The 25,900-nt window shown below is 43.7% G+C and overlaps 1 long non-coding RNA gene across 1 annotated transcript; it reads right to left on the reverse strand.

The window, feature by feature from the left end:
• Window positions 1-20,016: 20,016 nt before the first annotated feature.
• LOC128402846 (uncharacterized) lies at window positions 20,017-24,001 on the reverse strand. The gene is made up of 2 exons (XR_008327786.1): window positions 23,705-24,001; window positions 20,017-20,192 (listed from the first exon to the last, which is right to left on the reverse strand). It is a non-coding gene; the product is annotated as an uncharacterized LOC128402846 (long non-coding RNA).
• Between the last annotated feature and the right edge of the window lie 1,899 nt (window positions 24,002-25,900).

Below are 25,900 nucleotides of genomic sequence, written 5' to 3' on the forward strand. Positions count from 1 at the left end.
TAGTGAAGAAACAGAAGGATTGCCAAGCAACTGACAGGCCACAATAGATGGTTCATGGCCTGGGTCTGGGTTTAGTCAGCCACAAGGTGTGTAAACTTACTCTGAGGCATAATACAAGTCTCTGTGTAAAGATTTCAAAGTGGAAAACAGTATGATTGGGGCAAATTGGGGCATTGGAAAGGGAGGGGATTAATGCGTTCTCTGAAAAGGCATTAAATTAAGCCAGTTGGAATCCCTTGAAATGCCCACATGGCTTAAATATAAGGACAAAGCCACTAACACTGGTTTTCTGTCAAGCCAAAAACAAGGTGGCCAGGTGTCCTGTTTTGCAGAGGACAGAGAAGGGCTTATAGAGGATAGTTCAATATTTGAAGGGCCATCAAAGAACAATCCTCTATTTGAAGGAGTCCTCTTTGAAGAGTGTCCTTCAAAGTCAGATTTAAAGAGAAATAGACTTAAGCAAAGAGAAGTGGTGGGCCTTGAAGTTTCCCATCAACATTTCACACCTGGACAGCAGACTAAGCAGGTACACATGTATCACCTGGCCACTGTCTTCCCCACTATGGTGAGATGAATTGTGTTGCTAGTTAAATTATAGTATTCATTTTTATATTTGAAGTTATCCATATAAATAAGCCTGTACACGTTTTTATGCAAATTGGTACCCTCTTTTGTCTTTTTTTGGGGGGGTGACATAGGCTGAAATCTGTTGCCATTAGCAAAGAAATAGAGGCATAGATTTACTGGGATGAAACAAGGAGAAGAGGTCAAGAGACCTCAGGCTTAGAAGAACAGAAAGAGCAGGGTAAGCAATTCATATAAATACATTCATCTGGAGAAAAGAAAGCCTGTATTGGTGGAGACTGCCAAGCTGGTCATGAGCCTAAAATATCAGAGCCTGCGCTGCAGTTCAGCATCTTGTAAAGAAGATGACAAGACCTTGTTTTAAACTCTACGATGCTCCGAAGCGTGGGAATGTGCAGGGGGAAGTTCACAGTGATAAAGAAACAGGCAGGAGTTTGAACTGTCCTCCCAAGTCAGTTTGCCAACACACATTGCAGAGCAAACCCTTTTATGACCGCCTCCTCCGAACAGGTTTTGATCATGTTAATAAAGAGCCTTCTGCATAGGTCAAGGACAGGAGAGAGGATAATATCAAACGGGAACCATTCCCAGGGGATTCAATTACAAAGTTGCACCAGCAGCTTCCTGGAATCATCTTGGCAAGGCTTCTGGGAAAGACAACACCCCACCCTAGCAGCCCCAATAACCAAAGAACAGGCATGACGTGGGGGAGGGGAGGAGAAGAGGTTGGTTACTGTGTTTGGCGCAAAGCACAGTAAATAGGACTCTCGGAGATACACGAAATGTGCCAGTTCCCCCCTCTTCCCAAATCCCCCCTCCCTGCCCTCCCGATCCCCTGCATGAGCCAAGGAATGGAGGCAGGAGCCAAAACCAGATCGGTTCCAGTAAACAGGCTGCTGCTTCCATAACTTTAGGAATAAGCAAAGCCACCGTTAAGGGCAAGATTCCAACCAGAGGCAAGAAGCTGTTGACTGAGCAGTGGAGCAGGCTGAGCAGCGAAGCAGTCGCAAGCGATTCTACTTCAAGGAGGCAAATATTTGGTGTGATTGCGATAGTGGTGGGATCAAGCAATCCTTCGTCCCACCCACCCCACTCTTCAACAGAACCCCACCTTCTGTTTCTGCCTAGCTCAGAGTCATGTCTAATACCTCAGTCCGCCCCTTAACAATGAACTACCTGTTGGTTGGTGTCATTGCTACCAACACCCACAACTTTCTTCCCTGTCCCCTTTCCACCCAATGAACTCTATATCACATGGCTTCTTTGGGACTACAGGGGTACCTTGGGTTACATACGCTTCAGGTTACTGATGATTCAGGTTACAGACTCCGCTAACCCAGAAATAGTGCTTCAGGTTAAGAACTTTGCTTCAGGATGAGAACAGAAATTGGGCTCCGGCGGTGCGACAGCAGCAGGAGGCCCCATTAGCTAAAGTGGTGCTTCAGGTTAAGAACAGTTTCAGGTTAAGTACGGACCTCTGGAACGAATTAAGTACTTAACCCGAGGTACCACTGTATTCTGTTGGTACGATGTCAATGGTGCCCACCTCTTCCACTTCCCACTGTGCTTCATCTCCAACTTGCTTCTGCCAGATAAATGGCAATGATGCTGGTTTCAGGAAGGTGGCTTCATGGTCCTGACTCACCACACAAGGCCACTAATGCACATCTGTCCACAACAGTTCCCCCATCCTATGCCTTGGGGTTTCTTTTGCTTCTGCCATTAACAACTATTTTCTGATATTCTCCCCACTCCCCCAGTCACCTTATCTGCATCCTTTAAATGGTTCCAAACCTTTGCAGCCTCTTCGCCCACAGTTCAGCCATCATTACAGGTTGGATAGCTTTAACACTTGTTGTTCTTGGGTCTTTCCAATTCTACATGTTGCCTTTGGAATTGTTCCAGAGTTAGAAACAACATTGGCAGCTGCTGGGAGCTTTCTGTATTTATGCTACAAGTTAGCATCCCCAAGATATCCTTCCTATGCCCATATCCTCTTGCCCAATAATTCTATCCCCTCATCCCCATGTTTGCCTAGAGTTGAGGTAGGCCCCATCCAGCAGCTGTTCAAATGACTTCTGTTTTCCTAAAGCAAGCTTACAAAGCTAGAAATTCTGATTTAGTGCTGTTTGTCTGTTTTTATTTGATAGCTCTGTGAGGTCTGGCCTCTTGTGTGTGCCCACCGTTGCTTCTGCTGTGATAATGCGGGCTTCCTGTGTGCTGTTGGCTGTGTGACTCTTGATCACCCACAGAATTATAAAAATAGAAGGAAGGTCTCCAGAAGGCACCTAGTGAGAGGCAAAGGATAACATATCTCAGGCAATCCAAAGGTAGATTTTAATCCCAAAATGGATGCGTACTTGCTAAAAATTGGCAACAATGGTAGTGGCGCTTTTCTGCCACTGGTGGAGGCAGTGGAACAGGTGGGTCACCCTTGGGCATGCTGCCTGGGGGGCTTCTGCTATCTGAGGCAGCAAACTCACCCTGTCTAATGGCTGGGCCAGCTCTGCTTCAAAGAATCATTCAATCCTTCCCCTGTTGCTTTTACTCTTTTTGCCTCTTCAAGAGTGAGAGGAACTGCCTGATCGATACCAGTAATCTAAAAGGTAAAGGACTCCTGGCAGTTAAGTCCAGTCAAAGGTGACTATGGGTTGTGGTGTTCATCTCACTTTTCAGGCTGAGGGAGACAGTGTTTGTCCACAGACAGCTTTCCGGGTAATGTGACCAGCATGACTAAACCACTACGGGCACACAGAGGACTGTGATGAATGCCAGAGAGCACAGAAATGCCATTTACCTTCCTGCTGCAGTGATACCTATTTATCTACTTGCACTGGTATGCTTTTCCAAACTGCTAGGTTGGCAGAAGCTGGGACAAAGCAATGGGAGCTCACCCCGTTACGTGGATTTGAACTGCCGACCTTCCAATCAGCAAGCCAAAGAGGCTCAGTGGTTTAGACCACAGTGCCACCCACTTCCCTACCCGTGATCCACACAGGTTGCATCCGATTGGAGGCTTCTGGGTGCGAGCAGAGACTGGTGATATAAATGTCATACAGTTGTTCCTAGAAGCCTTGAGAAAAGAACATGCTGCACAAGAAGAGAAGCTTCTAGAACCCATTCGATTTCATCCCCAGCTAATTTCCCCCTCTTCTGTCACAAGGAAAACCCACCAGCAGAAATTTAGAAGATTGGTTTGCAGAATCACTCTGTTCTTGGGTGGTCAGATGCACTCTGAACAGGAAAGCAAAAAAATAAAAATAAAAATCTATTGACTGACCCTCCTTAAAAGTACGAAACAAAGAAACAAAAAGTGCCCTGGGACTGGGAGAATATGCTGAACACAACACAGTTCTAGTAAACACCAGATAAAGTGTTATCATGTAGAACACAATGACAGTAGTCTATGATTTACAGCTCCTCCCTCAAGATAGCCTTGACCACGAGACTTCTCCAAGCCACAGCCCCTCTTTGTCTCAAAATGTTCTTTACGATGTCCACATCAGCCAAGCAGTGGCAAACACTGGAAAATCATGCATCTCGAGGCATAATAATTAATACAGAATGCAAAAGCCTTTTTCATAATTTACATAGTATATTCTGTCTGCAAGATGTGCAGCCTGATCAGATGATGTTTACTTGGAGATAATAAAACTTATTGCACGTTAGTTACTTATTGACATTCTTCAGCTAGCCTCTCAAGAGTGTTGACAAAGGACTCATCCACACTTCTGCTTGTCCTATGCCTAGAAAGCATGGGGTCTAAGCTGTTTCACACTTGACCTCAGTTTTCCAGGCACAGGTCTGAGCAATTTCCCCCCTGCCCTGCTCCTTTCCCAGGGAAAACCCACTCTTTAGAGCAAAAGTCAATCCTAAGAAAACCTGAATTGCCTTTTGCACCAGTTGAGCACTAAAGAGTGGGTTTCCCCAAGGGAAAGGAGTGGAGCGAGGGGAATTGTGAATAAGCCCAAAGAGATGCTGTGCTTCCATCACTTTCAGCTGATGCTTCAGACATGTGAATTATAGTCTAAATAAATTATTGGATGGAACCAACTGACATATTTATTCTGGCTGATTAATCGATCCAGAACATTTTATATTGAGTATGAGGCACTAGATGCCCTGGAGCTTTCAATCCCACAGGCGCAGTCTGTGGCTCTACAGATGCTCTACAGCTTCCATCATCTCTATCTATTGACTATACTGGCTCCAGCAGATGAGAGTTGGAGAACTGTAGGTTCCCAATTCCTGATCTAGTGTATGGTTCAGAGGACCCTTAGCTATATATTTCCATTGCCTTTTTAAAAAATGCATCTTTTTATTTCCTATCCTGATTGATTTCATTTTATTGTTTTATAAGCAGTTTAGCGTTCATTCTAACTCCAAGGATGCAGTCTTGGTACATAATGCAAATAAACTGCAAGTCAGCTGTTAGATCTCCATAGAGAAAATCTTAAAAGTTTGCATGTAGGATGCTTTCTAAAAGGGGGGGGGGAGAGAGAGAGAGAGAGAGAGAGAGAGAGATACCAGAGATTATATGGGTGAGTTCCTGGCCAGAGTGTAAGTCTTCATTCTACACACTTCCTGTCCTTCCTTGGGCACTCCTATCCCTATAACAGGGGTGACTAACCTGTGGCCTTTCAGATGTTGCTGGACTACAACTCCCACAATCCCTGAGTACTGACCACATTGACCAGGTCAGATGAGAGCTGCAACCCATCACCATCATAGGTCATAGGTTAGAGACCCCCTGCCCGATAGTATTCTGGTATCCCATAAGTGCCTTTCCTCCTTGCCACAAAGGAACCTTATACTCAGTAGAATTTTGTTTTTATATATAAAACAACTGTGCAAAGCCTGCAAATTAACTCAAAGAATGTCCCTGGTTTACAACACATAGAAAATTGCTACAAATTGCAGAATTCATATTATATGGCAGCAAAATTAGAAGGCTATTAACTCGTGATTCTAGCCCAATTGAAGTAGGAACAAATAATTCATAAAGGCCAAGAGAGGGATACACTATATGACGAAAAAGAAAGTGGCTGTGGCCCACTGGTAGAGCATTTGTCTTGCATGCAGAAGGTCCCAGTTTCAGTTCCCAGTATCTCCAGGTAGGACTGAGAGAGGCCCGTGCCTGTAACCCTAAAGAGCCCCTGCCAGTCAGTGCAGGTGATACAGAACTGGGTGGAATAATGGGTCTGACTCTATATAAAGCAGCTTCCTATTCTCCTGAGACTTAAATACCACAGGTTCTCCTAAGTAAGCATTTGCTTTATTCCCTGAGTTTTATTCAGTCTTTCCGCAATAAGCTATAAGCAGGGAAAGAATTCCTTAAAAGTCAAAAGCAGTGATTTATTGTTGTCGTTAAGGAGGTCACGGCACATAAGGGAAAACTCAAAATGTTTATAATCCCTCATAGTCCCATAGCAGTAAAGTTGAAAAACGGTGCCAGAACTGGACAATGTTTGTCCAACCCCAAACGCTCCACTGGCATCCTGGGGCAGGCTGTGAAAAGCAGGCAAACATAGCAGATGATAAAATAGATGGCCCCCGTGGCTTTGCTGAACTCCAGCCACTCCATGCATCCAACATGACCAGCTCTAAAACTGTCATTTGATTCTCCCTGTTTGGTTTCACAGGCCACACTGAGACATTTTCATCGCTTCCTCCACCCCCATTTATAGAAGCAATAGTAATAATACAGATGAGCCGGTCTCTGTTTCAAAAGGACTATAGGTGTTAAATGGATAGGTCTTGCAGGAGCCTGAGGCTTCCAAGGAGGCAACGTCCTAGTCCCTGGGTTAGGCTTGCACATAAGAAGAGCCTGCTGGATCAGGCCAATGGCCTATCTAGTCCAGCATCCTGTTCTCACAGTGGCCAACCAGATGCCTGTGGGAACCAGCAGGCAGGATTCAATCACAAGAACGCTCTCCTCTCATGTGGTTTCCAGCAACTGGTATTCAGAAGCATTGCTGCCTTCAAGTCTTACTTTCGTGCAACCCTGTTTTTATGTTGTGAACCACCCTGTGATCATCAGATAAGGGGTGGTATACAAATCCAGTAAGTAAATAAATACATAATAAAAATTAAATATTGAAACAATGCAGTTCCAGCACATAAGCAAGCATGATGCAAGCACAGGAAGAATCACTGGAAGAGCAATAGACAGGGGTTGGTGAATCAATCTATTTCCAGTACATGTGTCCCTTTTACATGTGTCTTCTTGTCCCATTTCACTAGTAATCCATGAAAATTTGCATATTTATATATTTTTAAAAAATATGCTCAAAGTACACCCCCCATTACCCAAATAAGGCTTTTGACAAAATTCCCCTGTTATATTCTTGCAGAAAAGCTGGTATAATGTGGACTGGACTAGGTTTACTGCTAGGTGGATTTGTAGCTGGTTGACTGACCGAACTCAAGGAGTGTGCTCAAGAATAGTTCCTTGTCATCCGAGGGGGGGAGTGACAAGTGGGGTGCTGCAGTGTTCTGTCCTGGGCCCGTTGTTGTTCAACATCTTTATCAATGACACGGATGAAGGAATTGAGGGGTTGCTCATCAAACTGAGAGGGGTAGCCAATGGTGCAGAAGATAGAATCGGGATTGCCTTAACCGATTGGGGAAGTGAATTTCAATAGGGAAAAATGTAAGATTCTACACTTAGATAGGAATAACCAGCAGTACAAATATCAGATGGGGGACACTAAATTTGCTCTGATGTGTTGAGTACATTTCAGGATGTCAGTGTGAAGTTGATAGGACATCTTCATAGCCAAATATCTAAGTGGCTGTTTAGGTGGAGCAAGCTTGTTTTCTCCTGCTCCAGGGGCCAGGCCCCAAACCAATGGATTCAAGCTACAAGAAGGGAGATTCCAACTAAACATCAGGAAGAACTTTCTGATAGTAAGAGCTATTTTGACAGTGGAAAGGATTTTCACAAGAGGTGGTAGACTCTCCTTCCTTGGAGGTTTTTAAGAAGACTTTTAGATGGCCATCTGTCATGTATGATCTAGTTCCTGCTTTGCTGGGGGGCCCCTTCCAACTCTACAATTCTATGATTCTATGCATTTTAATACTTATTTTGATCCTTGAGATTAGCAAGCAATGTCACTCATCTACTAGAAAGACTGCTCCAAGCTTGTATCATTAGAACTTTCAAAGCTATAGCAACGTTCTGGTGTTTTTCCACTGACCAGTAATCATAGATGGACTATAAGGGAGTGGGGAATTGCACACAGCAAGTTTCTAGCCCTCATGGTTACAGAGAAAAAAATTCAAAATGTTCAGGTAGCATCTGTAGAAAGTGCATGAGTGCATCTCCTACTAATTGAGGATAGAAGTGGTTGGGGTTTTTTTTTGTAAGCTTCTGTTTTTAATCCCTTCTCCTGCTGTTTCTTCACATTGGCCTACGCACCCCAACCACCGTCTGCTTTACCACCTTGCCAAAATACTCTGCCCAGACTCAGCTAGTGCTTAAAGAAAGAATACATTATTAAAAGTAAATGTGTGCAATTTGGTATGAATCCTTCTGAGTGCAGGTTTTGAGGGGGAGTGCAGGATACCTCCACTACACTGAAGGGTATTATTTTGGCATTTGATCTCTCAGGTCAGATCTTGGGTATGAAATTAAGGAATTCACTTATATAAATAGCAAGATCTGTGGAGGCTTCATCAGCAACTAAGAATCTTCCCCCAACCAAACTGACAGTGCATGGAAACGTGTTCTTCTGAGTCAGAATGTGAGCACAATGAGGGAAATAAAAAACAAAAGGAACAGCAGGAAATGAGTCTGTTTGGAAATTAGAACGGCAAGTAAATTTAGATCTGTCCTTTCTCTTTCTGGCATGGTGTGTCCCAAAGTAAATCATTATGTGTTGGACAAGTTTGTAATCCAAATAAAAAAAGGGGGACAGAAGGCAGGGAAAGGATTGGAGTTTTATGGAGGAATCTGATGAGGGAGAAGCTAGTTTTGCTCATGATAATTTAGGACACTTAAGGTTCCTGGATCCTGAAAAATCCCTCATGGCTCTTGTTTTCATGGAGCAGCAAGTCAGAGTAACCCTGTGAATCCACAGGGCGTGCAATTATATATGGCACTACTCTTACCTGGCAGTAATTGTAGTCAACACACATATCTTCAGACTGTGGTATTTATGATGGATCTGCTCTCAGATAGACACTTACACATTGGTTTATAAAAAGAAACACATCGCCATAAAAGAGGACAAAACTTTGCATTAAAATTGCATATGCTAATCTATATATAGATGCAAATTCAGATTACTATCATTTGAGTAGAAATGCAGCACATCTCACCATAGTGGGTGACACTTTGACCAGGAGACCCGTTCAGTCCACTGTTCAGATGTTGACACTTGATGAGCAACTTCAAAGCCCTGTTATCCCATTTTAGGGATCTTTATACAGGGCTTGGACCAGACACCTCCTCAAATGGAGGTCTCCTTCAAATAAAAGGTTATTCTCTGGTGGTCCTTGAAATAGAGGGCTGTCCTCTTGCAAAGTAAGACACATCATTTCCCTTATCTGCTTCTTGATCCTAGCCAGATTTCCAGAAGGCCCTGCCTGGAACTGAGCCTATTCCAGCTCTTCAGACACTTTTAGTTATTTGTCTTACTAAACTGCAGCACAGCAAGGCAACGTAGCTGTTTGGGAACCAATGGTTTCAAGCTTTTATTACAGATGTTTCCAATGTGGTTGGGCCTAAAGCAGCTTGTACACACCATGAGAAATGCTTGCAATAGGTCTCACACACCCTGAGTGCACATCTGCACTGCAACTGTCAATGGCTTTAAAACTGGGTTAACTGGAGTGGCTTTTGCCAAGAGATACTGGGGAATGTAGTTTTGCAGGATTGCTCTGTGCCTTTAACAAACAGCAGTTCCTGGTAGCAACCACGTGAGAGCAATCTATAAGCCATTACCTCATGTTGTCCTAGGGCATGGTCTGGACATACATGATGCTACAATTGTGCCAAAGCTAAGCAGTTTGGTCTAGATGCTGTTATTGTTGTTCTTATATTTATTACAGTGGTACCTCGAGTTACATACGCTTCAGGTTACATACGCTTCAGGTTACAGACTCCGCTAACCCAGAAATAGTACCTCGGGTTAAGAACTTTGCTTCAGGATGAGAACAGAAATCGCGTGGCGGAGCAGCAGCAGCAGTGGGAGGCCCCATTAGCTAAAGTGGTGCTTCAGGTTAAGAACAGTTTCAGGTCAAGAACGGACCTCCGGAACAAATTAAGTACTTAACCCGAGGTACTACTGTACTGCTCTTTATCAGAAGGTTCCAAAGTGTGTTACAGCAATTTAAAATGCACCACTAAAAACAGTTTTAAGAAATAGTGTTATGCTTTATGTGGTTGCGGGATACCTCTTGGGAACCCAATGCATGTTTTCATGGAATTAAAATGGAATATAATAAAGAAATTGATAAATTACGCTGTGGACCCTACTGTTCCTAAGGCTATCTCTTAGTGACCCATCTCAGAACAAGAGCATGTGATGACAGCTGGCTGAAGAAAGCAGAAAATGGACACTGCCTGAAAGCCACATGAAGGGTGGCTTGTTTGAAGAGAAGATGGTCCCTGGTTGATCATATAACCTAGCTATACTTATAGAAGATAAGGTCATTCAGTGGAATCACTCCAGAGCATGTTACACAACACTCACCTCTTGGCTGTGTTGCCTGCATACTCAGAGAAGTTACTGGGAACACTGTAAAACTTTTCCAAGAAAGAGAAATATATATGCTATAACTCTGTTTGCAGGGTAAGATTTTCATCCCTTGCTTGAGATTATGGAAATACTATTCTACCCTCGTCCCCTCCCCATCATGTATTTATTTTTTAAAACAAGTGAATCCATTCTCTAGCCTTTCATTTTGCCTTTTCACACTCGCTTGGGGAATAATGAGTTTATTGCCCAGTCTGAAAGGGAAAGTTTTTGGGATCCTTTTCATTAAATGCACAGTGCTACCTTCCAGGTCTGCTCTGGAAGCTTTCTTATTGCCCGCCAGAAATTTACATCTGTTTGATTAAAGTTTGGGGCTTTATGATTTTGCTTATTCTGGTTTTACCAAAAGTTAGCTAATTTCCTTTCGAAGTATTGGCAGGTGCTGTACATTCTCTGCAATAGGTGTGAAAGGATGTCATAGATGTCCCTCCTCCTTGTGCCTTGGAAGATATTTATGCTTCACAACCGGAATGCAAGATGTTGCTATTGCCCTTCATCTTTCAGCTCTCCAGAAAGGGCGTTGAGGCCAAATGTTCATCTGTCCTTCTTCTGCAGCTGAACCAGGGCCAGCACTACCATTAGGCAAAGTGAGGCAATCAGCAGAACACACACACACCCTCTCACTCACCCCAGACATTCCTTCTAAGCTCCGTGGCTCTTCCTCTCTATTGGAGATCAGAGTTGTGTCAAACAACATGTAATGTACTCCCGAAGTTAGCACAATCCCTTATAATGCTCTCAGGTGCCATAAAAGATGTTCTCCCTTAGCCAGCAAGGTTCCTCCTCTCCCATTTACCATATTTCTCCATCTATAAGACATCTCCATGTATAAGATGCCCCCTATTTTGAGGGACTTGGGTTTAAGAAAATGGAGGGAGAGGGCCCAGAGTATAAGACGCGCCCTAATTTTTGACATTATTTTTTAGGGAAAAATCCTAGTCTTATACACGAAAAAATACGGTATATGGACTTGACTGGTAAGAAGGTAGTGACTTCTTCCTTTAGGTTTACTGGATGTCTGTGGCTTTCAAATTCAAAATAGTGTGCTCCTCAAATTTCTGCAAACTCATGGGCTATGTGGCCGAGTGGACAAAATGTTAAACAAGGTAGTCTGTTGTTCAGACCACCACCAATGCCCCAACTATGAAGCTCACTGAGTCACTCTGAGTGTTGGAAATTACAGATTTGAGTTGGAAACATCATAATCAGAAACTGAGGTCTGGTTCAGAGAAATGTATGTCCAAGCTGCGCAACCCTCTTTAAGAACAGAAAGAATGTCCAACTTTGCTTTCTTTGATTGGGTGGCAGTATGACCATCTGGATTGACTAAGCTTGGTATAAACTCTAGGAAATTCTGGCTTTCTGCCCTTGCAAGCTTGACAGAGTATAATATGCTGGGGGTACCAGCTTCCCACTTTTCTTCAAAATCTCCAAGTTTTTGTGTGCATCTGCCCTTGGCTGGACTTTGGCACGGAACAAATCATATCTCTCTACCTAACATTAGCTTGCACAGAGAAATTTACATTAACACCTGATTAATGGGTAGCAATGAAGGTGATCCCTACTACAAATGATGGTGTTTTTATTTATGAGCCTGCTAACAAATGTTGTTGAAAGTGTCATTGGTTTATTCCTATTCTAAGAAGGGGGTAATGTTCAGTGTGAAACAGAAACACTGTTTATTCTTCAGCTGATGAAGTCAATTCTATATTTATTTAACTGTTGAAAATGAGTTAAGGAAATGTTGCAATTAGGATATATATATATATATATATATATATATATATATATATATATATGGTTGTTCTTTTGGGGGGATGGGGTTGTGTGTGTGTGTGTGTGTGTCAAAATGCCTTGGTGGTTTGAGTAAAATGAATCTCATCTACAAAATCACTTGTTGAACCTCATGACAGGAAGGCAAAGGAACATTTCAGAAAAGTGACCCACTGGGGCTAATCTAACAGGGAACTTATGAGAGGAAACATTTTGTAAACCTGATTCCGGAAATCTGACAAACAGGAAGACCTGGAGAAATATTCAATGGGGTGATGAACTGAAGAGGAAAAGTCAGAGAAAGAATGGGCTCTATACACTATGTCGGGTAAGTGGGGGGGGGGGAATAACATAGAAAATAATTAATTGTGCATTTCATTTGTCTGGGGAAGCTTCAAAAAACTTTTTATGAAAGCAGCCATACAAGTAAAATCCATCTGCTGAGAATAGCTGTGTTCCTAAAGCAAGCAGCAAAGCAGGCCTGGGGTTAGAATACTAAAGTCTAGTCTGGCTCCAAGAGACCATACAGCACAGCAAGAATGGGCAATGTGTTGCCCACCTGATGTTGCTGTACCCACCATCCTTGCCCTTTGGCCATGCCGTCTGGTGCTGATGGGAGTCAGAGGCGAACAATATCTGGAAGACCGCAGGTTCCCCATCCATGAAGTACAGGAATAATGTGGAGGTTGTGAGTTAGAATTTGGCAAGATAGGCAATAATTGATGTGCAAGCTAAAGCACAGACATGGGGAGACAGTCCAGAGCAGATTTAGCACCCACAGTCAAGGGTTCTGCGGGGGATCCTTGTGACATTAAGAACAGAAGAACATAAAAAACCCTACTGGGTCAGGCCAAGGGCCCATCTAGCCCAACATAATAAATAATAATAATAATAATAAATTATTTATATCCCAGCCTCCCCAGCCGAAGCTGGGCTCAGGGGGAGGCACACAAGCCAGACTTGAACACAAGAGCCCTCTCCCCACCTGCAATTCCCAGTAACTGGTATTCAGAAACATACTGTCTTGGACAGTGGAGGTACAGCATATTCATCAGGGTTGGTGGCCTTTGAAGGGACCATCAGGACATCCTTGTAATTGTGTATCATAATTATCTGTATCATGATAGTATTGGAGTGGTTTTACACAATCCTGCTTTTAATACTGTTTGTACCTGCAAAAGTTTTGTGATGGATCTGCTTCATTTCCAAGTCAGTGCATGTCCTGTTGTTCCCTGAGGAAATCCTGTAACTTTTCATAAAACAAATTTAGAGGGTTGCTGTTGTTTGGGTCTACTTTTGTTGCGCTCTAAGAGAAGAATAGGGGCACAGGTGGTGCTGTGATCTAAACCACCGAGCCTAGGGCTTGCTGATCAGAAGGTCAGCGGTTCAAATCCCTGCGGCGGGGTAAGCTCCCGTTGCTTGGTCCCTGCTCCTGTCAACCTAGCAGTTTGAAAGCACATCAAACTGCAAGTAGATAAATAGGTACCGCTCCAGCGGGAAGGTAAACAGTGTTTCCGTGCGCTGCTCTGGTTTAGCCAGAAGCAGCTTACTTATTCTGGCCACATGACCCAGAAAAGACAAACGCCGGCTCCCTCGGCCAGTAAAGCGAGATGAGTGCCGCAACCCCAGAGTTGTTTGCAACTAGACTTAACTGTCAGGGGTCCTTTACCTTTTTTACCTTTAAGAGAAGAATGCCTCTCCAGATGGCAGTAATACAGCAAGACTGGATAAGCATCGCAGGACAATGAATAAAGCAGAATCTTGTGTGGATGGTCCAGTGTAAATCCATCGCTAGGCATGATTATTGCATCAGTGGCAGGCTGCAGAAAACACCCACAAATAAGCCACCATTCTGGAGGGGCCCTAGGTGAGTAGAATACTGGAAAGGCTTCTCAAATGTTACATGTTTCCTTCATGGAAAGTAGTTCCATATAGGAAAAAGCATGAAATCTCCATGTACATTGTCACTTCCACCTATCACACATATATCACTCTGGCTTGCTTATATAGCAGTGCTGAGAAGCCTGCAGTTGGGAAGACATGTAGCTTGTGAATTATGGGCCCCATCCTGCAGCAAGGGGGCACCAAGATCTCTAAGCAGAAACCACAAAGCCTGAACCTAAGCTCAGAGGCAGATTTAGGGCAGCACAACTGGTTTCCCCACACTGGGCGTCAAGCCTAGGGAGCGCCACAGGGCACTGCAACTATGACATAGTGAATTGAGCAGAATGGAAGGTGAGAGGCAGGGGGCGCACTGAATTTTGACCTCGCACAGGACACCGCTGAAATTTGAAAGACCCAAGTCCGCCCCTGCTAAAGTTGCATGGTGCAAATGAATGGGACTGTGCAATTGGAGTGAATTTAGAGAATCTGGACACAGGGAATTTCAGCTAGCTAGAGGGCCATTCAAAGGAAACAAAGCCAATCATTGAGACTAAAAAGGCACAATATTCCAGTGTGCTGTATTAATCCAAAACCCAAAATACTTGAGGAGCTCAAGTCAGCAGAAAGTGCAATCTCAAAGCCAGATAGATGTTATGCAAACCACCGCTGGACTGAACAAGAAGTACAAAGGGCCTCTGGCTTAGGGAACCTCTAGTAGTGTCTGCAAGGAGAATAAAAATATCTTCACCCCACTGCCACGAACCTGAGTACAAAACTCTCCTCTGCTCCCATAGCTGCCTTCCAGGTTGCTCCTGGTTTCATTATAAAGACACTTGCAAATGTTACAAGGCATTTTCCCATCAACAGGAATAGAAATACTAGAAACATCTGGCGTCACAGACTTTGGGCTGACACATGCAACTCTAGCAGGAAATGGTTCTTATTAGTAATGATGACAAATCTTGTAATTAGGGGGATCAGAATTCAGCTCTCGACCATTCTTAGTGCCTCTGTGTATTCAGAGCCAAACCCTCTTGCACTGAAATTCTTAAACCATTTGTAATAAATAAAATAAAATAAAATGTACTATGAATGTAGTGTGCCAGTTTTGAACTGGCATGTCCTGCTTTTCTTCACCTGTGTGGGTGTCATTTATGGTTAGCTGCTCTATTGGAAGATGTCCATAAGTCTCTAGGTTGCATCTAATGTAGTGCTAAGTAACTTGCTCCATCAGCTCAAGGATTTACTCTGGCACAATGAAACTCCCATAATAAAATACAATGTTAAGTTCTCCTAATCATTGCAGGAAAAAGAGATAACATCTTTTTCAGGGGGTGAAGGTTCTTCCCCAGGGTGGGTGACACTAGGGTTCAGCACAGCATGAAGTATATAGAGGTTTTGGAGGGGAAAGTAGCAGCTCAGAAAGGGACTCTATGGTGAGCAGTCATCCCATCTGATAGGTGACTTTGCTTGTGTACATCTACCACTTTCATTTCTGCTGGTGGGTCATCTGCTACCCACCTCATCATCCTCATCCACATGGAACTCTGTGTTTGTAAATAAGAATCACATAGAATCATAGAATTACAGAGCTGGAAGGGACAACAGTGGTCATCTGGTCCAATCCCCTGCAGTGCAGGAATCTTTCACTCAGTGTGGGGCTCAAACCCTTGACCCTGAGATGAAGAGTCTTGTGCTCTACTGACTGAGCTATCCCATGCAAACAACCTGTCATGGGTGAGGCATTGTGATGCATGATGTACAGGAAAGGAAGAGAAAGGGAAGGGAACATGACATATGTGCTGAGGCAATGTCTTTACTGCCCCCACACTCTAATTCCAAAATAGCACTGCAAAAGTGTGGGTGGACAGAAGGCAAAACAAGTATAATTTGAAAACTCAGAAAAGAGGAAGCCTTTAAATAAGAGATCTCTGATGTCATTCTCCGCTGATGAGCCGATAATGAGCCGGGAGGGAAACCACAAATTCCTGTAGCTCCAGAATCAATAGTGGTATAAGAAGCAGAGCATCAGCCATGGTATCCCCTATTAACATGTCAATGTGACACCTTCATCAGATCCTGCCAATCTAGAATTAGCCTTTCAGGCTTATATTGGATCCAAGGGGATGCCTGCAAGACCATCACCTTTCAAAGGCAAGTGGTTGCCATCAGGATACCACTTTTCTTTCCCTCTCATAGACTGAATTTGGATTGTGTCCCCAAGGAAAGGATGGCTAGAGGAAAATGTCAACAGATGTTTTGGAGCTACAAAATGAACTTAGCAGCATGTCTGTTGAAGATGTTGCTATTGTGAGGCATTCTGAGACTGCACAGAGGATTGGACAGGGGCTCTGTGAGAGCATACAAGATCTGTTACATTCTGCAAATCACTTGAGAATTCTAGTAACCTGCTTAAGGGAAAGTGTTGTTGATGAAGCTGCCAGTCAGGAAGTCAGGGCTTTACCTTTGTTACAATCATGCCTGCCTGTCAGGACTCAACCCAGCACTGCACACTGAACCTGGGGGGTATCCAGCAGGAATCCTCCCTCTGAAATACCACCCATTTCTGGAGAAAGTAAGGAATTGCATAAAGATTATGCTCATCAGCAAGGAAGCCTCAACAACCATAGGCCAGAGTAGATCAGTTATGATTCCCGGTCCCTCGGCCCATATTTAACCTGTCCAGTCAGACAGGCTACCTTACTTGCCAACTTGAGCATCTGGAAGGTGGGTCTCTGTTGTTACTGCTCCTCATTCGAATTACAAACCACTTTCACCTTGTCCCACTTCAAACTGGAGAAAAACCAGGTGTGGGCCTGCCTGTCTTGCAAACTAAACATTCTCTCAAGGAATCCCTGCAAGCTGGCTATCGGAGTCTGAACCCCACACAAGAGCTGAGATCAGCTTCTGGCTGGATTTAGATCACAGAAAGGGAGCTGCTGAGTCATGGGTGTGTGTGACGACTGTCATCAGCCCGGCAGTGTTTACAATGTGCAACCACCAGCACAAAGTCTCTGAGAGGCTCTGCCCATGTCATCCATCAGAGGGTGGATTTGGCTGAGTACGGTAGGTAATTAATGAAGTGATATTGATAGGAAAGTAGGGGGGAACATCTCTGGCATGCAAATGGGCCCACATATGCCAAGGAAAGTGCGAGCAGATCGCTGAAAAATTCAGTCAAATGTGTGGCTGACAGGGATGGAATCGAAGCTGCCCTGCCTTCTTCAATGCCACTTCAATGCTCTTGTGGCACAAATGATTCCGTGACTATGGTTTATGAGTTGCATAGAGTGGAGGAAACAGATTCAACCCCATCCTTCACCACTTAAGCAGCTGATGGGCAAAGACCTTTATATGAAAAATGAACTGTGAAAGCATGTATTGGACGTCAGTGCTCAAAACTGTTTACCTCCTGAATGAAGCCCTATAGACATCAGTAGGAATACTCCAGAGAAGATGGCTTAATTGGCAGACTGAAACATCTCATGGGCATAGCCAGGGTTTTTGTTAGGGGGCAGGACTTTGTTAGGAGGGGGGGCAGGACTTGTTTATAAGTTCTGAATAAGGCTAATATTATTCAGTCGAATCTCTCTCTCTCTCTCCCTCTCTCCCTCCCTTGCGCCCATGCAAAATGCTTTCTGGAGTGTTCCATTTCTTGAGTTGTCTACAGACAATGCATGCTCCCAGTTCTTGACTCCTAGAGTGCTTTTTGAGGATAATGTAGTAGTTGTTTTAAGGCTAATTTGGAAATCTAAAAAGCAAAGAGGGGGAAAACTGAAAAGCTATCTCTGTACTGGTAGAATTCAGCATTCAAAGGGGGCAGAGGTCCAATAACCAAGTTGAAAACAGGTCCCTTTTGTGAAAATCCATGAATAGGTGGATGTTTCTACAGTCAGAACAACAAAGCAAACAAGCAAAAAGATAGAATGCCCTGATAAAGCTGAGACTGTGGTTAAGATTAAAAGAGTTGTGAAACATTTGCGCAAACAAGCTGGCCGTTGTATTAGAGAGATTATGATAAGGTTACTAATTACTAACCATTTAATGATGTACTAAGCAGAGCATTAACAACCTGGAAATGGAGTTCAAATCAGGACACAACACTGTCACCCCAATCTAGCTGCTTGCTCAGGCTGAAGGCCTATCTAGTCCAGCATCCTGTTCTCACAATGGCCAATTAGATCCCTATGGGAAGACAAAGCCCACAAGCAGGACATGGGCACAAGAGCACTTCCTGAATTGTGTTCTTCAGAAACGGGTATTCAGAGGTAGTACACAGCCACCATGGCTAGGGGCCACTGATAGACCCTTTTAAACCTCTTTTTAAGCCATGCACTTTGGTGGCCATCAGTACCTCTAGTGGGAGTTAGTTCCACTGCTCAATTTTTTCTTGTCCATCCTGAATCTTCCAAAATTCAACTTCATTGGATGACCCTGGGTTCTAGTTTTATGAGCAAGAGTGGAAAAAATCTGTGTCCACTTTTTCAATACACTGCAGCATTTTATACACCTCTAGCATGTTCTCCTCTCCCTTTCCCCCCCTAAAAAGCCCTAAATGTTGTAACCTTTCTATATGTGGGAGTCGATCATTTTAGTTGCTCTTTTCCTTTACAAGTTCCTTTTTAACCAGTCTTCCAATACAGGGGAAGTTTCCTCTTTTGAAGTGAAATGTGACCATGCTGAACCTTCTCAGCAATTCCCAGCTTACATATATGTTGAATTTGATAGCACTGTGGTCACTGTTCTCAATCAGATCAGCAGCACATGCTTCTCACACAATGTTGTGGGTACCTCTTAAGATTAAATCCAGGGTTGCCTCCCGTTATAAAGCTGGGTAGCTATGTCCATAATGATCAAATCACCCACTACCAGGAACCACCCACTACCCTGCGCACTGGAGGCACAAGAGGATATCAGTTCATCCCCCAACAAATAATTTGCTTCTAAGGCTCATTTCCCTCTTCCTCAGAGTAGGGTTGGCCCACTCATGAGACAAGGTGAGGCGACTGCCTCAGGTGGCAGGATCTGCAGGGGCAGCAGATGCCAATGTAGATCTCTCTTCCCTTTTCCTTGATGTAGATCTTTACTCACTTCTTCTTCCCTGACAGAGAGAGAGCTGCCATTTTGAGGTTTGCTCGGGGGCCAAATTTCTTAGACTAGCCCTGTCTCAGAGTGATGCCTCCTTTCCCAAGACCCTCATCCTCCATGACTGTGCTCCTGTTGCAGTTTTAGATGATGCTTCAAAAGAACAAATTAACAAATAAAAGGGTAGCGATTACTCTTTCTTTGCATAGCTGCCTAAGCCACTAGGGCTCAGATGCTTTATGGGTTGGGATTCCCCTCTTGCTCATACAGCATTGGTCATGACTGTCTGTTGGAACCCATGAAACTAGTGGTTGTGACTAACTCAAGATTCATAACTTTCGGTGGGACACTAGCCCTCCTCAAGTGTTCTGATAGTATGTTAACAAAACATGAGAGGCGGGGTTGTTAGTTTTAGGGATGTGTGGATCTGCCAGTTTTGGTTTCTCTCAGTTTCTAATTTTCCCACTCTTCAGTTCTTCACATTTCCACTACAGTTTGCCAACTTTTAAAAAAAGTTCTCCTGAAAAATCAGCAGCATTTTAGTGTGAAGATCTCTTATTGTAACCATGTTTGTCCATAATTTGTATGCCTAATATATACATTTCTACAAACAGTTTCTCATAATAGAACACAGTTTGCATGTTATTTTCGCTAATAAATGCATTCTTCACGCACACACTGTACTTGGCTGGAGAACAGCATTGCAAAATTCTAAGCGTAAATTTAAACGATGGCTGTGTTATGGTTTGTGCATTATTTCAGAAACTGCGAGTTAGGTAAATTTGGAGATTGTGGCTTTAATTACAGCATGGATCTGTCAAAACGCCATAAAACAGCTCCACTGGGTGAGAGCAGGCACATGACTTCTAAAATCCCTTACAAAGATAAGGAAAAGACTTATAAGTAACACATAAAGATGCTGCAGAAATTCCAGCCCAGGTAGGTTTAATTGGAAACGTTTTCTAACATTTCCTGACCCTGTACGCTGATGACTTGTTTGGAGAAAGATGTCAGTTCTGCTCAGTCAGTGATTACATTGCTAGGACTCCTTTGTTCCAAACTGGTCCAGTTAGTATAGCACACACCTCCTGTAGTGGTGACGGCCTTGAAGGCAAGAAAGAACAATGAGAAACGTCAGTACATTCATGGTCCTGATCCACCATTCTTTTTTTTTTCCCCAAGGAAAAAAAAAACAGCCCATGTCAATTTGCAGAGTCTTCTCAGTAGTGGCCTCTTCCTTATGGAACTCTCCCCCAAGATGACACTCTCAATAACAGGATTTAAGAAAGCTTTGAAAACCAACCAACTTCTCATCACTTTCAACTTAGTTTATTAATCATGCTGCCATTTTGTTGGTGTTTTATTGCTGCGGAGATACCAGCAGAATTTTATTTTAATTAGTTCTATTTTTCTAGGAAAAGAGGTGCCAGAACTCAACATGAATGCCTCCCTTGTTCTCCTATAATGGCAATGGTGCCCACCTGAGAGGTACTGGTACTGAATTCCAGTGAGTTCTGATTGAACAAAAAACCCACCCTGGATTTTAATGTATTTTTGGTTTCTTACATTTTTTAAAATTTTGAAATTCCCCTGCTTGTCTTGATATGATCAGAATACACCCTGGTCCTACATGCATTAGTTACATTTTGATTGGGCTGCTGCCGTGCATCTTATGTGGGTCTGCCTTTGAAAACCACTGGGAAACATCAGTTGGCACAGGATGCATCTGCTGGGGCAAAGCGTTGGGATCACAGGAAACATACATTTTCTGGACTGCACTGGCTGCCAGTTCGTTTCTGGGTGCAATTCAAAGTGCTGGTTCTGGCCTCTGGAAAGCTTGGAACCAAGGTACTAAAAGAACCATCTCTTCCTATGTGAATGTGCCTTAAGATCATCTGCTGCACACTTCTTGCATGTGTTGCTGCCTTCTGAGGCACATATGGTGGTGGCACAAGCGAGGGCTTTCTCTGTGGTAGCATCCCACCTAAGAGGTGTTCTGCTGGCAACAGAATATATTTCTTTTTAAATAATATCTCGAATCTGTTTTTTTGCTTCATATAACTGGCTAATTGTTGGTATTGGCTCTTTTGTCTCCTTGTTCCATGATGTTGCTTTTAGTCAGAAAACCATGTTTTTTATGATGACTTGTTCTTATTTTTGTGTTCCTGTTTATATTTTGACAAAGCCATTTTGAATAACTTTTCTTGGAGGGGAAAAGTGGAACATTTTTTTAAAATGTAAATCAATAAAATAAAGACGACTTTATTTTATTTCTATGCTTATCTCTTATTGGCTACGTTGGGTGGACCTAATTAAGAAAGACAGCATATAAATATATAAATAAAATAAACATCCATATTGCAATGCTCATAAAGTGATCCTCCCTCCCTCCCTTCCATAATATGATCAGGAGACAGGTAACAGCAATTTTAGCAAAAATGCATGTTTTGTCACTGAAAGCTTTATAGTTTAACTACAATTTAAGTAGTTAAAGAGCATGGATGTAAGAAATCTGTATCAAGAACTTATCAAATCAAATGCTTCATTTGTAGTTGCTGGTGATTTCTTTTTATGGTCATATCTAGATGTTTTTTACACTCAGCAACCTGATTTACCACATCTTTAAGTGAACATGTCAAAGCCATCACCACACAACTCCTCCAGCACAATCTCAACTCAACAGACATATACAGAGGCCTGTGGTGGAATCCAAAAACTCATCCTAGTGCTCCCCTACTAATAGAAGAGAAGGGGAGGCAACTTAGATGGAGGGGAGAAGCTCCAGAACAGATTTTTAAGGGCTCTAGGGGCTAGAGGAAGGAAGGGGAAATGGCAAAAATCACCACCCCTCTTTCACCATTAGTGGGTGTCTCCTGGTGAATTAAAACTATATGCCCAAGTGTACCAATTGGATAAATTGGTAGAATGGACTGTGCCACTTTGTGTTGTGGGGATGGACAGTGCCATAACCAGTAGAGATATATGTGCATCATTATGTCTTTAGGCACTGAAATCCTGCACCCTGGGCAAGCTGAGCATGGGAAAGAGCAGCCCTTTGTACAAAGCACTCTTCTAGTCACTTCTATCACACCTCCATGTTTTGTACATCAATGTCATACAAAGCAAACATTCGAGCAATTCTAAAAGAGGTAAAATGATGGCAAGAATAACCCCAGCTGTTCAGATCTTACATTCCCCTCTGTATTGAGGCTTTACCAAGCCCATTGACACCAATGACGGTCTCTGCTAGGACCTCAGGATTTGCACAATTACGCTGCGTGCTGGTGCCAGCTGGGTCACTTTTAGACATCTAACCATCTTAGCATCCTCCAGGCCCCCAAAACATGGGTACCTTTAGCAGCAGTAGGAGTGTAGCCAAGCCCCAGAAGGCAATGCATGAGGAAGTTGCTGGGTGACCTAGAACAGCCTCACTAAACTTGCTGCCTTCCAGATTTTGATGTTATTTCAGTGGCTACAGCTTGCATGTACCAGGTTTGGGAAGGCTGAGCTAAGACAGCCTAGCAAGATCATGTGTGACTAACCCTGAGGAGGAGAGGGAAGCTACATTGGCTCCTGAGCAAAATTAACCATGGAACCTCCTTTAATGATGGGAATGATCAGCTTGTTTGTTTGTTTGTTTCAGTTAATAAACGATGTGATCATGGTTTTTTCAAAGGTTAGGCTAATATGGTAAGCAGATAACACACACAAACATACACACACAATGAGGAATGAGGCCAGGGAGAGGCTGGCACTGCAGCAAAAGGCTGCTGAACACGCCCCCTCCGTGGCACCTGGTTGGGTGGCCATCGGGGGGGCGTGAGCGCCAGCCAGGTGAGCTGGAGGCAGGGGGCAACGCCCCCTGCTGGGCGATGCTCGGGCTCCTGCCCACAACCACTCCCCTCTCTTTCAGGGAGGAGAGTCTTTATTCCTTGTTTCCTCCCTAAATATTTGATCCTAACCCTATGAAGGTGCATATGTCACATGTAACACATTTCTTGTTTTCAGCTGAAACACTCTACTTGCAAGGGTAGCAAACATGGTGTCCTCCAGAAGTGGTTGGGCTACAACCAGGGGCGGAGGAAGGGGTGCGGTGGGGGCGGGTTGTCCCAGGTGTCACCACTGAGGGGGGTGGCAAAATGCCGGGCGGCACTCACCGCAGGGCCTGCAAACAGTTTGCCCGCCACCGCCCTCCTCAGCTGTAGGGCAGCTGAGTTGGAGGAGGCAGGCAGACTCCTCAGAGGCCCTGCAGAGCGTCCTGCCCCAGCTCGCCCCACACCGCCCCGTGTGCGTGGCTGGCCCTGTCCCTGGGTGCAGGGCATGCATGCCTCCCCCGGCACCCAATTGGCTTGCTCCGCTGCTGACTACAACTCCCATCATCCCAGATCATGGGCCATGCTGACTGCAGTTGATAGGGGCTGGAGGTACCAGAGGGCACCCAATTGGCTTACCCCTCCTTTACTGGTTGACAGAAGACCATTTTACATAAAGTCATCTCTTGGATTGAAAGAGAATTGGCAGAGTTCTAAAGGAATGTGCATGTCATCAACATGTTATTCCCTTCCAGACGGATACATACTGCAGTACAGAATGTAGGATAACTACTAAACTATCACCTGTTCTCTTTTTGCCTCCACGACCACCTTTTTTTGTCCTGCCTCGCTTCCTACCACGTCCTTTCCCTTTACGGCAACCACCTTTCTTGCTGCGATGTCTGTGATATCGTCGGAATCTTGACATCTTCTCCTTCTCTTACATCTGTGTGGCAGATTTCTGCTCCAGGTGGAGCAAGATGCCTTTCTAGATCAGCTGGTGATGATCTGCTTGGGGTGTTGCATTGAAGATAAGCTTGACTTGGGCCCACAAGTCACCCATCAATTATGACATATGAGTGACTCTGCCTGCAGTGCTACATCATAATGGCCTGTCTCATGGTACATCACTCCTTGTTTTCTGCAGCCTTAGAAATATTGGAGATGGCCACAGAATACCACCATTCTGCCTTCAGACTTGATATACCCTGGAAGCATAGATTAAGGTCTATGTCCTGTTCCTACTTTCTCTGTAGTAGCCAAAAGGAAATGCATGGTGTTCACCAGTTATTTCTCACCCCTGCCATTTGTAGTGTCCCATGCGAAGGCTGTGCACTGGATTCAGCTGAAGCCCAAATCAAATTGGGGGAATTGAGGTTTCACTCAAGCCAGATGAGAACAGCCTTGGATCACCCCTGGTCAGATCCAGCTGCTCAGAGCAGTCCAGGACATGAAATGGGAAGGAGGTAAGGATTGGAAAGAAGGGTGAGAAGGATGGGAAGGAAGGGTGTGCAGGAAGAAGGAGAAGCTGCAGAGGTCGGCTTTGCAAGCTCCTTGCCTGCAAAGAAGGCCCTTGCAAAGCAGCACCCAGCAGGATTGAATTCTCTACTCAATGACTCAATCCTGTAAGAGGGCTGTTCAGCAGAGAATTCAACCCTGTGTGCTGCTTCTTTCCAAGTGCCTTCCCTGAAAGGAAGAAGCTTGCAGAAAAGCACCCGAAAGATCCCCTGTGATCTTGGCTGGGATGGGGTGGAGATGCAGCACCTCCTCATTTTTATTTTTTTTAAAGTAATTTTTATTACAGATTTTTATAACAGCACAAACATATAACAAATACATAAACAAAACAAAAAAAAAAACAAAAACAAAAACAGAACAAAAAACATGTACCATTTCGTATCTTAGTTTCTTATACCTTACTTCCCCGACTTCCTCATGCCTCCCTTTTCTGTATTCCAAGTTCTTATCAATTACTCAGCAAATCTTCCCTTATTTTAATTAAAATTTAAACTAATCTTCCTTATTCTCCTTGTCTTAACCATTACTAATAGTAACCATTTACTTTCCAATCCAACATCATTCTAACTTTCATTAATTTTGTAATATTTCTTTAAATAGTCCTTGAACTTTTTCCATTCTTCTTGCGCTGCTTCTCTTCCCTGGTTTCGGATTCTGCTCGTCATTTCTGCCAAGCCCATATAGTCTATCACCTTCATCTGCCATTCTTCCAGTGTGGGTAAATCTTGCGTCTTCCAGTACTTCGCAATAAGTATTCTAGCTGCTGTTGTGGCGTACATAAAGAAAGTTATATCCGTCTTTAACACCCCCTGGCCGACAATACCCAAGAGAAAGGCCTCTGGTTTCTTGGGGAAAGTATATTTAAATACCTTTTTCAGTTCATTATAGATCATTTCCCAGAATGCCTTAATCGTCGGGCACGTCCACCAGAGGTGAAAGAATGTACCTTCCTTTTCCTTACATTTCCAACATTTATTGTCAGGCAAATGGTAAATCTTTGCAAGCTTGACTGGGGTTATGTACCACCTATAGATCATTTTCATAATATTCTCTCTTAAGGCATTGCATGCCGCAGCACCTCCTCATTTTGTCCCTTCCCAACTGTATGTTTAATCTGCTTTTTATTTTTTTATTTTTTAAAGCTAATTAAACTTTAGGCCTACCCCAAAACTGACCCAGGGCCAGATTCAGAGTGAGGCTGGCATTTTCTGGGTGTGGAGGCTGGTGGTGACTGTACACAGCCCTTATCTCATGCTATTTTTGAGAAATGGATAAACGTCACCCAAAAGGCACATCACTACTTCTAGCTCACTATCCGTAGTGAGCTAGACATTCTTCATTCTACGACGCTATCTAGGAATTCTTATTTTGCCAAAATCAGGTTAATAGTCATAGGGACAATTAGGATGATGAACAATATTTCCCCTCCATCCAATCTTTCCAAGTTGAGTTTCCTGTTGAGTGTGATTGTCTTTCAGCAGT

Source organism: Podarcis raffonei, chromosome 1 (assembly GCF_027172205.1).
Source record: "Podarcis raffonei isolate rPodRaf1 chromosome 1, rPodRaf1.pri, whole genome shotgun sequence".
NCBI lineage: Eukaryota > Metazoa > Chordata > Lepidosauria > Squamata > Lacertidae > Podarcis > Podarcis raffonei.